The 12104-nt window shown below is 45.8% G+C and overlaps 1 protein-coding gene across 1 annotated transcript in view; it reads right to left on the bottom strand.

Annotated features, from left to right (window-relative positions):
* Nucleotides 1–11503, bottom strand: part of MID2 (midline 2) — a 110072-nt gene extending 98569 nt beyond the window's left edge. The window contains exon 1 of the mRNA XM_049644723.1: nucleotides 11280–11503. The gene's annotated coding sequence lies outside the window, so the exon portion shown is untranslated. The remainder of the gene's footprint in view (nucleotides 1–11279) is intronic.
* Between the last annotated feature and the right edge of the window lie 601 nt (nucleotides 11504–12104).

Genomic DNA, 12104 nt, shown 5'->3' with positions numbered 1-12104 from the left:
CTACACCTTTATTTCAATCATCCCACCTCCCTCACTGAAGTTTATCTTGACTATTTACAAGAGTGTTTCTAAACAGCATGTTTCCACTTCTATTTTTGTCTCTCTGTGTCCCTCCCAGTTTCTCTGATTCTTCCTCTCATTCCAAGTCCCCTCCAGAATCATATCTTTTTCTTCTAGGCCCAATGCCACTTCACACTGCATTTCTATTACTACCTCTTCCAGAACTGGATGTCTGCATTCTTTAACATCTGCATTGAAAGCTACCTGGGAGAATTGAGTAAGCCTCCCTCCAAAATGACAGTTGGTCAGGGGCATCTGGGTGGCTCATTTGGTTAAGTCCGACTTTGGCTTAGGTCATGATCTCACGGTTCATGAGTTCGAGCCCCGCATCAAGCTCTGTGCTGACAGCTCAGAGCCTGGACCATGGTTTGGATTCTGTATCTCCCTCTCTCTCTGTCCCTCTCCCACTCAAGCGCTCTCTCTCTCTCTCTCTCTCTCTCTCAAAAATAAACATTAATTTTTTTTTTAAAAAAATTGACAGTTGGTCAGAAGCATTGCTAAAGATGTCTATTCATTCAAAGCTATACAAAAACAATTAGAGTACTTGTGGTACTCCTCTAAGTCTTACTTAGGAGGGTGCCATACAAACCCTTCTCTACAAGCCAAAAAGCTCTTCGAATTTCCCTGAAACCATAAATACTGCTCCTGAGTAAGTGTGACACTTGAACCTCACTATGAAATTAAGCTTGGGAAAGTATGCTATGGGTCAGCATTGCCTTGAATAAGGTCAAAATAGGATTTTTAACCAGGGATTTCTGAACTTCCTAGAACAGTTTAAAGAATGTTGTGTGTTTGTCATATCTGCATTCTCATGGGGAGAGGGTTGTCCACAGCATTCAAAATGTTCTCAAAAGATTCCTTGACAGGGGCGCTTGGGTGGTTCAGTTGGTTTCGTGACCAACCCTTGATTTGGGCTCTGGTCATGATCTCACAGTTCATGGGTTCGAGCAGCATCAGGCTCTGTGCTGACAGTGAGGAGCCTACTTGGGATTCGCTTTCTCCCTCTCTCTCTCTCTGCCTTTCTCCCACTTGCACTCACTCTCTCCCTTTCTCTCTAAATAAATAAATAAGCATTTTTAAAAAGCAAGAAAAGGGGCGTCAGTTGAGCATCTGACTCTTATTTCAGCTCAGGTCATGATCCCAGGGTCGTTGGATGAAGTCCTACATTGGGCTCCATGCTGAGTGTGGAGCCTGCTTGGGATTCTCTCTCTCCCTCCCTCTCCCTCTTCCCCTCTCCCCCACTCATGCTCTCTCTCAAATAAAAAATGGAAAAAACATTTTTAAAAAGCAAGAAAAAAGAGTAATTGACAGAGAAAGTCAAACACTAGTGCTCTAAAATAACCCACCTTAATGATTTTCAGCTCTACAAAGAATAATAGAGGATGGTTACAATTTGTTGCTTATGGTAAGGAATTTTTCTATACTGCTTCTATTCTGTTTTATCTTCAAGTCACAATTGCTTCAGCTGAGACTGTGGAACTGAATTTTTTTCTCAACTTCTTCAAACATCTGTTCATCTCATCTCTCATTCATGAGGCCACCTTGTTCTGGTCACTCCTAATATTTCAGCATCCTTTCAACTATGCCCATTTTCACTACCTTCCTGATTATCTAACCACATTTCCCCGTAAAATTTATCTGGCATTTACTATGTGCCAGACACTAAATAATACCCTTTATATGCCTTATCTCATTTAATTTTCACAACAATCCTCTAAAAGGTAGGTAGTATTATTATCAAAAAAAGTAACTTCTCCCAGACCACACTTATTTGCAAGTAGCAGAACTAAGATTCAAACCTAGAATAAAACTGAGAATCCAGAAATAACCTGATATATTCCTATATTTACAGGCAAGTGACTTTTGATGAGGATTCCAAGTCCACTCAGTGAGGAAAGAATAATCTTTTCAACAAATGGTATTGGGGCAACTCCATATCCACATGCAAGATGATGAAGTTAGAGCCCTACCTCACACCATATAAAAAAATTAACTAAAAACAAATCAACAACCTAAATGAAAGTGTAGAAGCTATAAAACTCTTGGAAGGAAACATAGGTGTAAATCTTTGTGAAATTAAATTAAGCAAGGGTTTCTTACATGATACCAAATGTACAAGCAACCAAAGAAAAAAATAGATAAATCTGACTTCATCAAAATTTAAAACTTCTGTGTTGCAAACACAGACCAGAAGGTGAAAAGACAGCTCACAGAATGGGAAAAAATACTTGCAGGTCATAGATGTGACACAGGTCTAGTATCTAGAAATATACAGAACTCTTAAAACGCAACAATAAAAAGACCAAGAAAGTGGGCAAAGGATCTGAATTGATATTTCTCCAAAGATGATTTACAAATAAATGATTAGTAAGCATATGAAAAGATACTCAACATCATAAGCCATCAGGGATATGCAAATAAAAACCACACTGAAACACCACTTCATACTCATTGGGATGCCTATATTACTACTTCATACCCACCAGGATGACTATAATTTTAAAAAATAGCAGCTGTCAGCCAGGATTTGGAAATACTGCAACCTTCATACATTGCTGGTGGAAATGTAAGATGGTGCCGCTGCTTTAGGAAATAGTCTGGCAATTCTTCCAATGGTTAAATGTAGAGTTAGCATATAAGCTAGAAGAACTGAAGATGTGATCACTCAAAAACTTGCACACAAATGTTCATAGCAGCATCATTCATAATAGCCAAGTGGTAGAAATAGTCCAAATGTCCATCAACTGATGAACGGATAAACAAATGTGGTATGTCCATACAATGGAATATTATTCATCAAGAACAAGTAATAAAGTACTGACACATACTACAACATAGATGAGCTTTAAAAGCATTATGCTAAAAATCATATGATTCTTTTTATTTTTTTTTTATTTTTTTTCAACGTTTTTTATTTATTTTTGGGACAGAGAGAGACAGAGCATGAACGGGGAAGGGTCAGAGAGAGAGGGAGACACAGAATCGGAAACAGGCTCCAGGCTCCGAGCCATCAGCCCAGAGCCTGATGCGGGGCTCGAACTCACGGACCGCGAGATCGTGACCTGGCTGAAGTCGGACGCTTAACAGACTGCGCCACCCAGGCGCCCCATATGATTCTTTTTATATGCGATGCCAGAATAGGCAAATCCATAAGAACGAAGGTAGATTAGTGGATGCCAAGGGCTGGGGAGAGAAAAGGATGGGGGGTGTGTGTGACTGCTAATGGGTACAGAGTCTCTTTGGGGGATGATGATAACGTTCAGGAATTAGTGGTGATGGTTGCATGACTTTGTGAATATAGTTAAATCCACCAAATTGTATGCTGTCAAACAGTGAAGATATTATGACACATGAATTACATCTGAATTTAAAACAAACAAACAAAAAAGATTCAAACCCAGGTCTGACCCTGGAGTATGAACAGTTCACCACTGTACTACACTGCCATCTATGCAACTATGTAGTCATTCTAAATCCTACTGGATTGCTTACTCCTGCCAATTGTTTTTCTAGGTCAGGGTTTGGCAATCCCCTGGAACACCTCTAATGATCAGTGGATGTCAGAAAGCTCTCAGCTCCCAACTTTTATTCGTTTACATAATACAAGACTCCTAACAAAAATACTTGACTCCTACATCACAAAATACTTTCAGAAAGGACAGGGGGAAACAGTATGGCAGAAATGAAACAACGGCAAAGTATTGCAACTTCAAAAAGTCTGTGAATCACTAATCTATGCAGAATTAGAGAGTGCACTAAAAGATAAAGACAGGATGTGAACCTGATAGAGTGTGAACTGATAACAGGTAATCATGAAGCTTTAGCCAGGAAACACAAGAGTTTGTCATAAAAATGCACTGATGAAATGGCTGGGCAGGCTGGTCTACCAAGTGCCATGTTAAGAAACAAATGCCCACATGTACATACACTGATTTGTTCATTTAGTTACTGCCATGTAGTCAAATATGTACATTTACGTATTTGCCCTTGCTCTATTATAAAACTGTTTCTGTCTGCTCTTTCTTCACCCTGAACCTCCTTCAGGCTGAGAGCCCTGAAAAACAGAAGTCTATGAGAAAAAAAAAAAGTAAGAAGGTATCATAAGGTTGTGTGAGTAAGTAGAAATACAAAAAGAGGAGCTTTGGTACAGGTGATTAAGATAAAAATAATGCATTCTATGCTTATGAAATGAAAGATTGATTTCAGCATGATCTGCACTTGGCAGAATTCTATTACTTCAAATGTGATTTGAACATAATTAAATGTCCCCTTATTTCAGCAGTTATATTCCATCCAGTTTTCATCTTCTAGGTCTGCAGAGCATGGCCCAGGGCTCTCATTACCTCCCTGAGAAGCCATGGTCCCCCCCTTCTTCACAGAGAAACTGTGAGTGTGAAACCAAGCCTGACCTCTGGGCTGTAGAATGAGGATTGAGCTGAGCTGTAGGACTTGTTTAAAAAAGAAATTAATGTAAAATAAACATTCTCCAGGATATTAGCGTGAATGTCCCATGAGCTTTTCCTTTAAAACACTACAAACCCTGCCTTAGGGGAGGAGAGAATGAGTCCCGGCTTTAGTCTGATGTTTCCTTAACTATAAAGTGTCGTTCAAGTTGGACTAGAATCACCGGACGATCTCTTTAAGATGCTTTCCAGCTCTGACATCCTATTATTACAGAGCTCTTGCTATCTGTTCCCACATAGGAAAGACACCATGGCTTATTGAAAACTAGCTCCTCAAAACACAAATCTTATTTATTAGTGTGACTAGAAAGGCTGACCAGTGAAGGGCATCATCATGAAAGGAACAAAATGCATTACTTTGGCTAAGGCAAGATGCTGAATGACAGTGGCTAGTTTTGCCTGGTGTATACACCTCAAGGAAGATATAATGGGTGCTCCTAGAGGACAAGGAAAGGGGAGAGGAGTCCCATGGGAGGACAAACCAATGAGAACACCTTTTGAAACTGAAAAGGAAGACAACCTTATCCCGGAATGCAATTAGTAGGAAAGGACCCCTTGAAGCTGAAAAGATCATTTGGGAACCTAAAAGGCAACCAAGGCATAGAATTCTCACCCTAAAGGGGCACAGACTGCAAACAGAAACCCAGAAAAAAAGAGGCTAGGTGGTCAGTAAGCATAACTAATAATAACAGCCATCTCACATTTGCATACCATTTTATACTTTCAAAATGGTTCCAAAGCCATTATCTCATTTGATCCTCATAATAGAGCCTCCTTAGAGTCCTGGCTCTAAACTGAATTAGCTGAATGATCCTAGGTGAGACATTTAAACTATCTGGGCCACAGCCTCCTCATCTGTGGATTGAAAACTACCTGCCCTACCCAGCTCACAGGCTCTTATGAAGATCACATGTGGATAAAATAAAATTATTAACTGGCTTTACAAATACAGATATTCTCATCATACGTTCACAGATGACAGATACAAAACAAGTTATTGAGGAAAGCAGCAAATGTTTGGAAAATCGTCCAAACACATGGTTGGCATGATGGAGAACAGTCACACTCCCCCGCGAGTTTTCTGGAGGACCATGTGTCTGATTATGGTATTTCTTATGTTCATATGTCTCCCCTGTTAGAATGGAGCCCCCCCCCCCACCAAGGGAAGAACTGTTTCTCTCCTTCCTTTCAGCTTTTATCATGCTCAGGACTAGAGGTTGATTACCGACTGACAGCACCAGAGTCAGTTCCTGTCTAAAAGATTAAAGCCTAATTAATATTTTATAGCATGTGGATTTAATGATGTTTTCTTTACAATGATTAGCTCCTAAATCCAACCATTGGCCATTTCATATAATATGGTCATCATAAACATTAAAATGAATATCACAAGGGGCGCCTGGGTGGCTCTGTCAGTTAAGCATCTGACTTCGGCTCAGGTCATGAATTTGTGGTTCATGGGTTCGAGCCCTGCATTGGGCTCTGTGCTGACAGCTCAGAGCCTGGAACCTGCTTTGGTTTGTGTTTCTCCCTGGCTCTCTGTACCTCCTTGGCTCTCTCTCTCTCTCAAAAATAAATAGACATTAAAAACATTTTTAATAAAAAAATGATTATCACAATAGCAGAACAAAAAAGTCCTAAATTTACTACAAATGCGGGAGATTAATGTAGGGAACCAAGGAAAGGATTTGCCAAGGTGACACATGATAATTGACAGGAATCCTAAGTATAGTTCATAACACCTTTATCTTAATGCGAAATACACTGGCAGTTGCAAGGTTGGAGAACAAACTTAATCTACCTTCTGCTACCAGTACAGGTTTCCATCTAGGACTGCTTTTCCCAACCTATCTAACCCAGTGAAATATTTGCAAATTTTTAAATGCTCAGCGACACACCTGGATGGGAAGTCCTCTCTACTTCTACAGGATAAAATTGGCAATATATGTATGTAGGGCATACTGTTGAATGTTAGGCTGAGAGCACCCCAAGTTCAGGTCAGAAACAAGGGACAGAGAACAGAAGCCTATTTGAAATCAAGCTTCTACTCCCTGGGGAATCACATGGATCCTAGCAACACTGAACAAAGGGCTATAGACAAAGCAATTGAGGATTCGGACCGTAAACCATTTTGCTATCTCTGGGCCGTATACATTCAGACACGTCACTGTCTTACATTAGTGTTGTCTACCATGCCTGGACATTATGTTCCTAACTGGAAAAACTGTAAATGCTGAAATTTTCCTTTTCAGGAGGATTTTCGTTTGTATAATGGGTTTGTTATCAGATCATTTGGTCTCTGTAAGAGAAAAGATCCAAAGCCTTGGGATGCTGTTCATCAACCAGTGGAGTCTGACCTGCAGGAAAGAGTATGAGACAAAGCCCAAGGTCAAGCAGTCATAGCTCTGCAAGGAGACAAGAACCCAAGTAGGCTAAGTCTTACTAAGGATATTTTGCTAACCCACTTAAACCGAACCCACACCCTTGTGTGCACTCAGGTGAGCCCTACATGGAGCAGGGAGTGGTGGGATGTTGGTACATTGCTCCAAACCCCTCCACCACTCATACTTTAACCATCTAGCAGTGTTAGAAGCTCATAGGATTTCTAAGGGAAATGCAGGAACTGGGCAATCGATTACTGAAAAAATTATGTCCATCTATGGTCAATGGAGAAGGGGAAGATGGAAAAGGAGAAATAGTAGGAGGAGCCACAGACCTCTAGGGCCTGTGGAAGACTTTTAGGAGAGCTTTCATTGATGGAAAATAGGAAAACATACTGATCCTTGGAAGAGAGGGGAAATAAAGAGGGGGCTAGTAGTTTGCACAGGGGGCTAATTGGGAGTTGGAGTTTCTGGTCCCAACACCACTGATCTGGTCTTCCCATTCATTAGCATGATCCAATATGCTGGTTGAGAAACACTTCTCTAGTCTCTTCCCTACACTGCTCAGTGATGAACACAACATTTTTCAAGAGACCCGAAATACAGAGATTCCCGCAATACCATCTGGGTACCAACACTACATTCCTCAAAAAGTGAACCACGGGAGACCCTTTTGAACTGCTGTGTATCCAGCAACAACATGTTACACGTCATAATCTGACAATGCCATGCCCTAAGTCAAGACCCCCAGTTCAAGTGAGGAGGCGTTTCTCAAACACAGTGCCCTGTCTTCCCCTTTGCACGCAAAAGAAGATGAAAAATGCGAAACGGAAATGGAGCACCCCCTGGCCTCCGCTAGCAGCTAAATCACATGGCCCCACAGCTAGGGAGTTACCAAGATCCCTAAAGATTGAATGACAGATACACAAGAGGCCAATCAGGTACCTCTGGGAACACCCATTCGAGACGCACTCATGCCTCAGCCCTGCCTTTGCCTCTTTTGGGGGGCTCTGTGTCCCTGGTGGGAAAGAGAGAACCTGAGTGCTAAGAGACAGACAGAAAAGAGGGCATTCTCCCCCTCTTCACCACGCCAGTGGGGTTTGCTGAGTAGCAAAGACATACTCCTTCTGCTGTTTCCTTCTCAACTGTCATGGTGCCAGCAGATTTTATGGGAGGAGGGATGAGGGAATGGACGGGCTCACTACCCAGAGCAATTTTTGGATGCAATTATGAGACTCCACTGGCACTGCTTTAGGATCTGCAAGTTGGAGCAAGTTGCCCTGCTCTTAGAGGAGGGATTAACTAAACCAATTTCAGCTAAATCAATTTGCACTGTTCAGATGATACTGTTCATGAAGCAACCAAGTCACTCTGATTTGTGGCAGGGCTTCCCAGGGGTGGCCCTGCAAGGTACAACATGCTCAAGGAGAAGTCTAGCAGTCATGAGAGAGGGAGGGGGAAAATTACCCCCTTCATGTCCCTAAGCCTCTACCCCTGCCTCACTCCTCCCTGTCCTACTCCTGGAGCTGCAAGTATGGAGGCAGGCCTCAAATAAGCAGGACAAAATACCAGGCCAAGACTGGGGCCTCAGCCCAGCCAGCAGAGGACTCTTCACATTGTAGGTGCTTAATAAATACAGTTGACTCACCGCTGGTAGATGCTAATCATGCTTATATTGCCATGCCTGAAATGATTTCTGCCACTTTTCAGTAGAAATTAACTGCCCCCATACAGGCTAAAAATGGGTGAGGTTATGTTTTCAAAGGGAGTCTGACTCAGATTGTTGGGTTGGAGTACATTAGATATGATTTAAGCCTTGACTTAAAATAATCACTCTTACTCTGTATGCCTAGTGTTATGCATGTTTTCATTCAGTCGTAGATGCATTAGGAACAAAAACAAAACAAAACAAAAGAGACATGGGACCTAAGTATGCTGATAGATTTGGCTCCCAGGGGGGCTAATAATGGCAAATGAAGGTTTCCAGTAAACTGGGGTTCCTACTTACACCCAGTCAAATCCATTATCCCAATAAAAGGTAAATGAAGTACTTTATTTGAAAAGTATAATGCTGAGTGTTTATAGAACCCTTTCATCTTCAAAGGACCAAGCCGAGACTCACAATACCCAGCACACAATATTATGCCTTTTACACAAGTGCATCAACTATGAAAGAAAGGTCATAGGAATGTCCTAAGGCCAAAAAGCCAAAGTAACATCAGATTTGGGGTAAACTCTCTGATCTTCCTGACTCCTAGACCTGTACTTCCACCACACAAATCAAGTCATGAGGAACAATCAGGAAAAATATAATTCACATCATGTATCTGTATTATGTTAATTGATTGGGCAGGAATATATATAAATAGCAAAGGCTGTTTCCCCCTGGGGGCAGTGATGAGTGGAGAGGGGTGAAAAGAGGGATGTGAGGGTTGGGGTAATCAGCTGGGGTTAAGCCAGACAGAGGGGAGGGAATCTCCCCATTCAGCATTCCCCTTCTATTGGAACATTGCCAGAGAAGTGATGAGAGAGAATACTGGGAGGGAACAGAATAGGGTTAAAGGCAGCCCTTATGGCCCAACTTGAGAATCCAAGGAATCAACCCACACACATTACATGTCTATTTACACAGTCTCCACTATATTCCTGCATAAGGGCTCCTGCTCACAAACACACAATCATCACTATCCACTCACCCCACACTCAGAAATCCTCAAAAAGGCAAACTGGTTGAGAAGCAAGAGGCTGCAGAGCTGGGAGGCAGAGCACACGGGTTGATGGGGGGCACTCTGGGGAATGGGTGGGTTCTGGTGGGAGATTTGGGTGGGCAGGTAGATGTGTGAGGAGGCAGGAAGAAGGCAATTGAACGTGAAGGCGGGTAGGGAAGTGTGGAAGAGAGAAAGTGGAGAAACCAAAGACCCCAGGATCCCAATGTCCTTCTCTGCGGGGTTGGGGGGTGGGGGGCGAGCCCTCCAAGAAATAATGTGCTATACACACAGTACTAAGTAACCTAAACCTTATCATCACCAAAAATGTTTCTGAAAATCGACTCCGCCGTTATTTACTTAATTCTTACGAGCCAGGAATGGAAAAACCCCACCTCTCCCCGGTTCGGTGGCAGTCTGTCCTCTGGACAAATGTTAAGTTTTCCCTCTCCCACTGAGCCGGTTTCGCAGCTAGGCCAGAAATAAGGAACCACCCAGACGGAGACCGGAGGATCGCTGCCCTGGCAGAAAAAGGATTAAGTTTCACGGGGCCTCCCCGCCGGCAGGGTGTCCGCAGCACCTCGGGCTGCTGCGGCAGCCACCGCCGGGCGGATGGCCGGCCGAGGGGCGCCGCCCGGGCCGAGGAGGCTGCGGGCCGCGGGAGCGTGGGAAGGCGGCGGTGCCCTTTCCCAGACTCGCGCCCAGGCACCGGGGAGCCGCTCGACCGCCCGCGCCGGGCCGGCCGGTGCGCTGGAGGCCTCGGGCAGCCCCGGCCCCGCACCCCGGAGTGCAAACTCCTTCCCAAGAGGGCAGCGACGGGCGCCCCGGCCAGGCCGGGGACCGCCGCTGTCGCGGCCGCCGCCACCTCCAGCCCCGCGGGCCCCGTCACCCCGCCCCGCCGAGCCCCAGAGTCCTCGGCCCGCGCCGGGCCCCAGCGGCACCTGAGAGGCGGCCGGAGCGGGAGCCGGAGCCCGGGCCGAGCCCTACGCGGGCGGTGGCGCTCGGCTCCCGGGGCCGCGGTGAGTGGGCGCGTTTTACCCATAGCGTTCCCGGGTGCCAGCCATCTCCTTGGCGCGCCCGAGGGCGCCGGGCGCTCGCCTGCCTCCGCTGGGAGCTGGCTCGGGCTCCGGCGCGAGCTCCCCGACCGCCGCCGCCGCCGCCGCCGCCGCCGCTCTAGGCCGCCGCCCGCCTTCGCTGCCGCCGCCGCCGCCGCGCAGCAGCCTGGATCCGCCAGCCCGCGCGGCCCGCCAGGGACAGCGCGGCGGCCGCGACGCTACCGTGGCTGGCTCTCCCGAGCCAAACTTAAGAGTTTTCGCCCCTCAGTCCAGGGGCAGCACCATGACACCACGGCGGCACCACACTGTCATTTCCGCCGCCGCAGAGGAAAAAAAAAAAAAAAAAAGGCAATCCCTACGAAAAGGGGGGTGGGGGGCAAACAGGGTTACAGGGCTGGGGCTGACGCCCTGAGGGAGCACTGGGAAGGGCCCCGGCAGCAGGGGTGCTCGGCCACCTTCTCCGGCTCACCTTCCGCCGCCCCCGCCGCTCCCAGCTCCCCCAGCCCCTCCTGTGGAGGCGCATCTACATGTTTTCTCCCCTGGCAGGAGTGACCGGAGAAACCTGAGCAAGCAAAGACAGCGAGTGGGTGGGGTTCGGGTTACTACTGTACCTACCAGCTGATTCCAGCAGCCTTTTCTCCAGCGCCCTGTCATCTTGAAGGAAGACACACGGAGACGGGCCCGGGCGGGCGTGTGTGTGTGCGAGAGAGAGAGAGAGAGAGAGAGGGCGAGAGCGAGCGAGCGCAGAATGTGTGTGAAATGCAGAAGGAAGACTATGGCCAAACTCTTCTCCCACCCGCCAAACCCCTGGTCCCACAAACCACCGGGTTAGAGCATCGAAAAGGCTGCTGCAACCGCAAGAAGAGAGTGCCTAGGTCCACCGCACAGGTCCTCAGATGAAGCTGCTGGATGCAAAGTTAACTACAGAGTAAAACAAAAATAGTGGAGGAGACAGAAAAAGGCAGACAATTGAAGGAAACCCAACCCCTCTTTCTTTTTACAAAGGGAGAATGGCTAGGTTTTATTGGCCCTGGGCAGAAGTTGTGGGGATGGATTAAAGCCACAAAAATTTAAAAACAAAACAAAGCAAAACAAAAGAAAGTACGGTTTCATTTGCACATTCAAATCTTTGATGGGCAAAACCAGAGAGTCATTAAAGAGGACAATGGGACAGATGCCAGCTACCCAGGTACAATGTCGCTAATAAGCTAATGGGTTCATCTGGAACCGGAAGCCTCATTAGTCTGGAGCCAGTGTGTTGGCTGACCTGTCATTGGCTGGGAGACCACCACCCCACGCAAAAGGAGGATGGGAGAGTGAAGAAGGAGGAGGCCCTAGAGAAGATTCTGTACCTAGCATGAGGTAAAAGAGGAGATTAAGGGGCAAGAAGACAGAAAATGGGAGGAAACACCCCCCTCTCACATAGGCCTCCCATTAAGG

This window comes from Panthera uncia, chromosome X, assembly GCF_023721935.1.
Source record: "Panthera uncia isolate 11264 chromosome X, Puncia_PCG_1.0, whole genome shotgun sequence".
Lineage (NCBI taxonomy): Eukaryota > Metazoa > Chordata > Mammalia > Carnivora > Felidae > Panthera > Panthera uncia.
The sequence above is the reverse complement of the archived record's forward strand: the minus strand, read 5'-3'. Positions and strand labels throughout refer to the sequence as shown.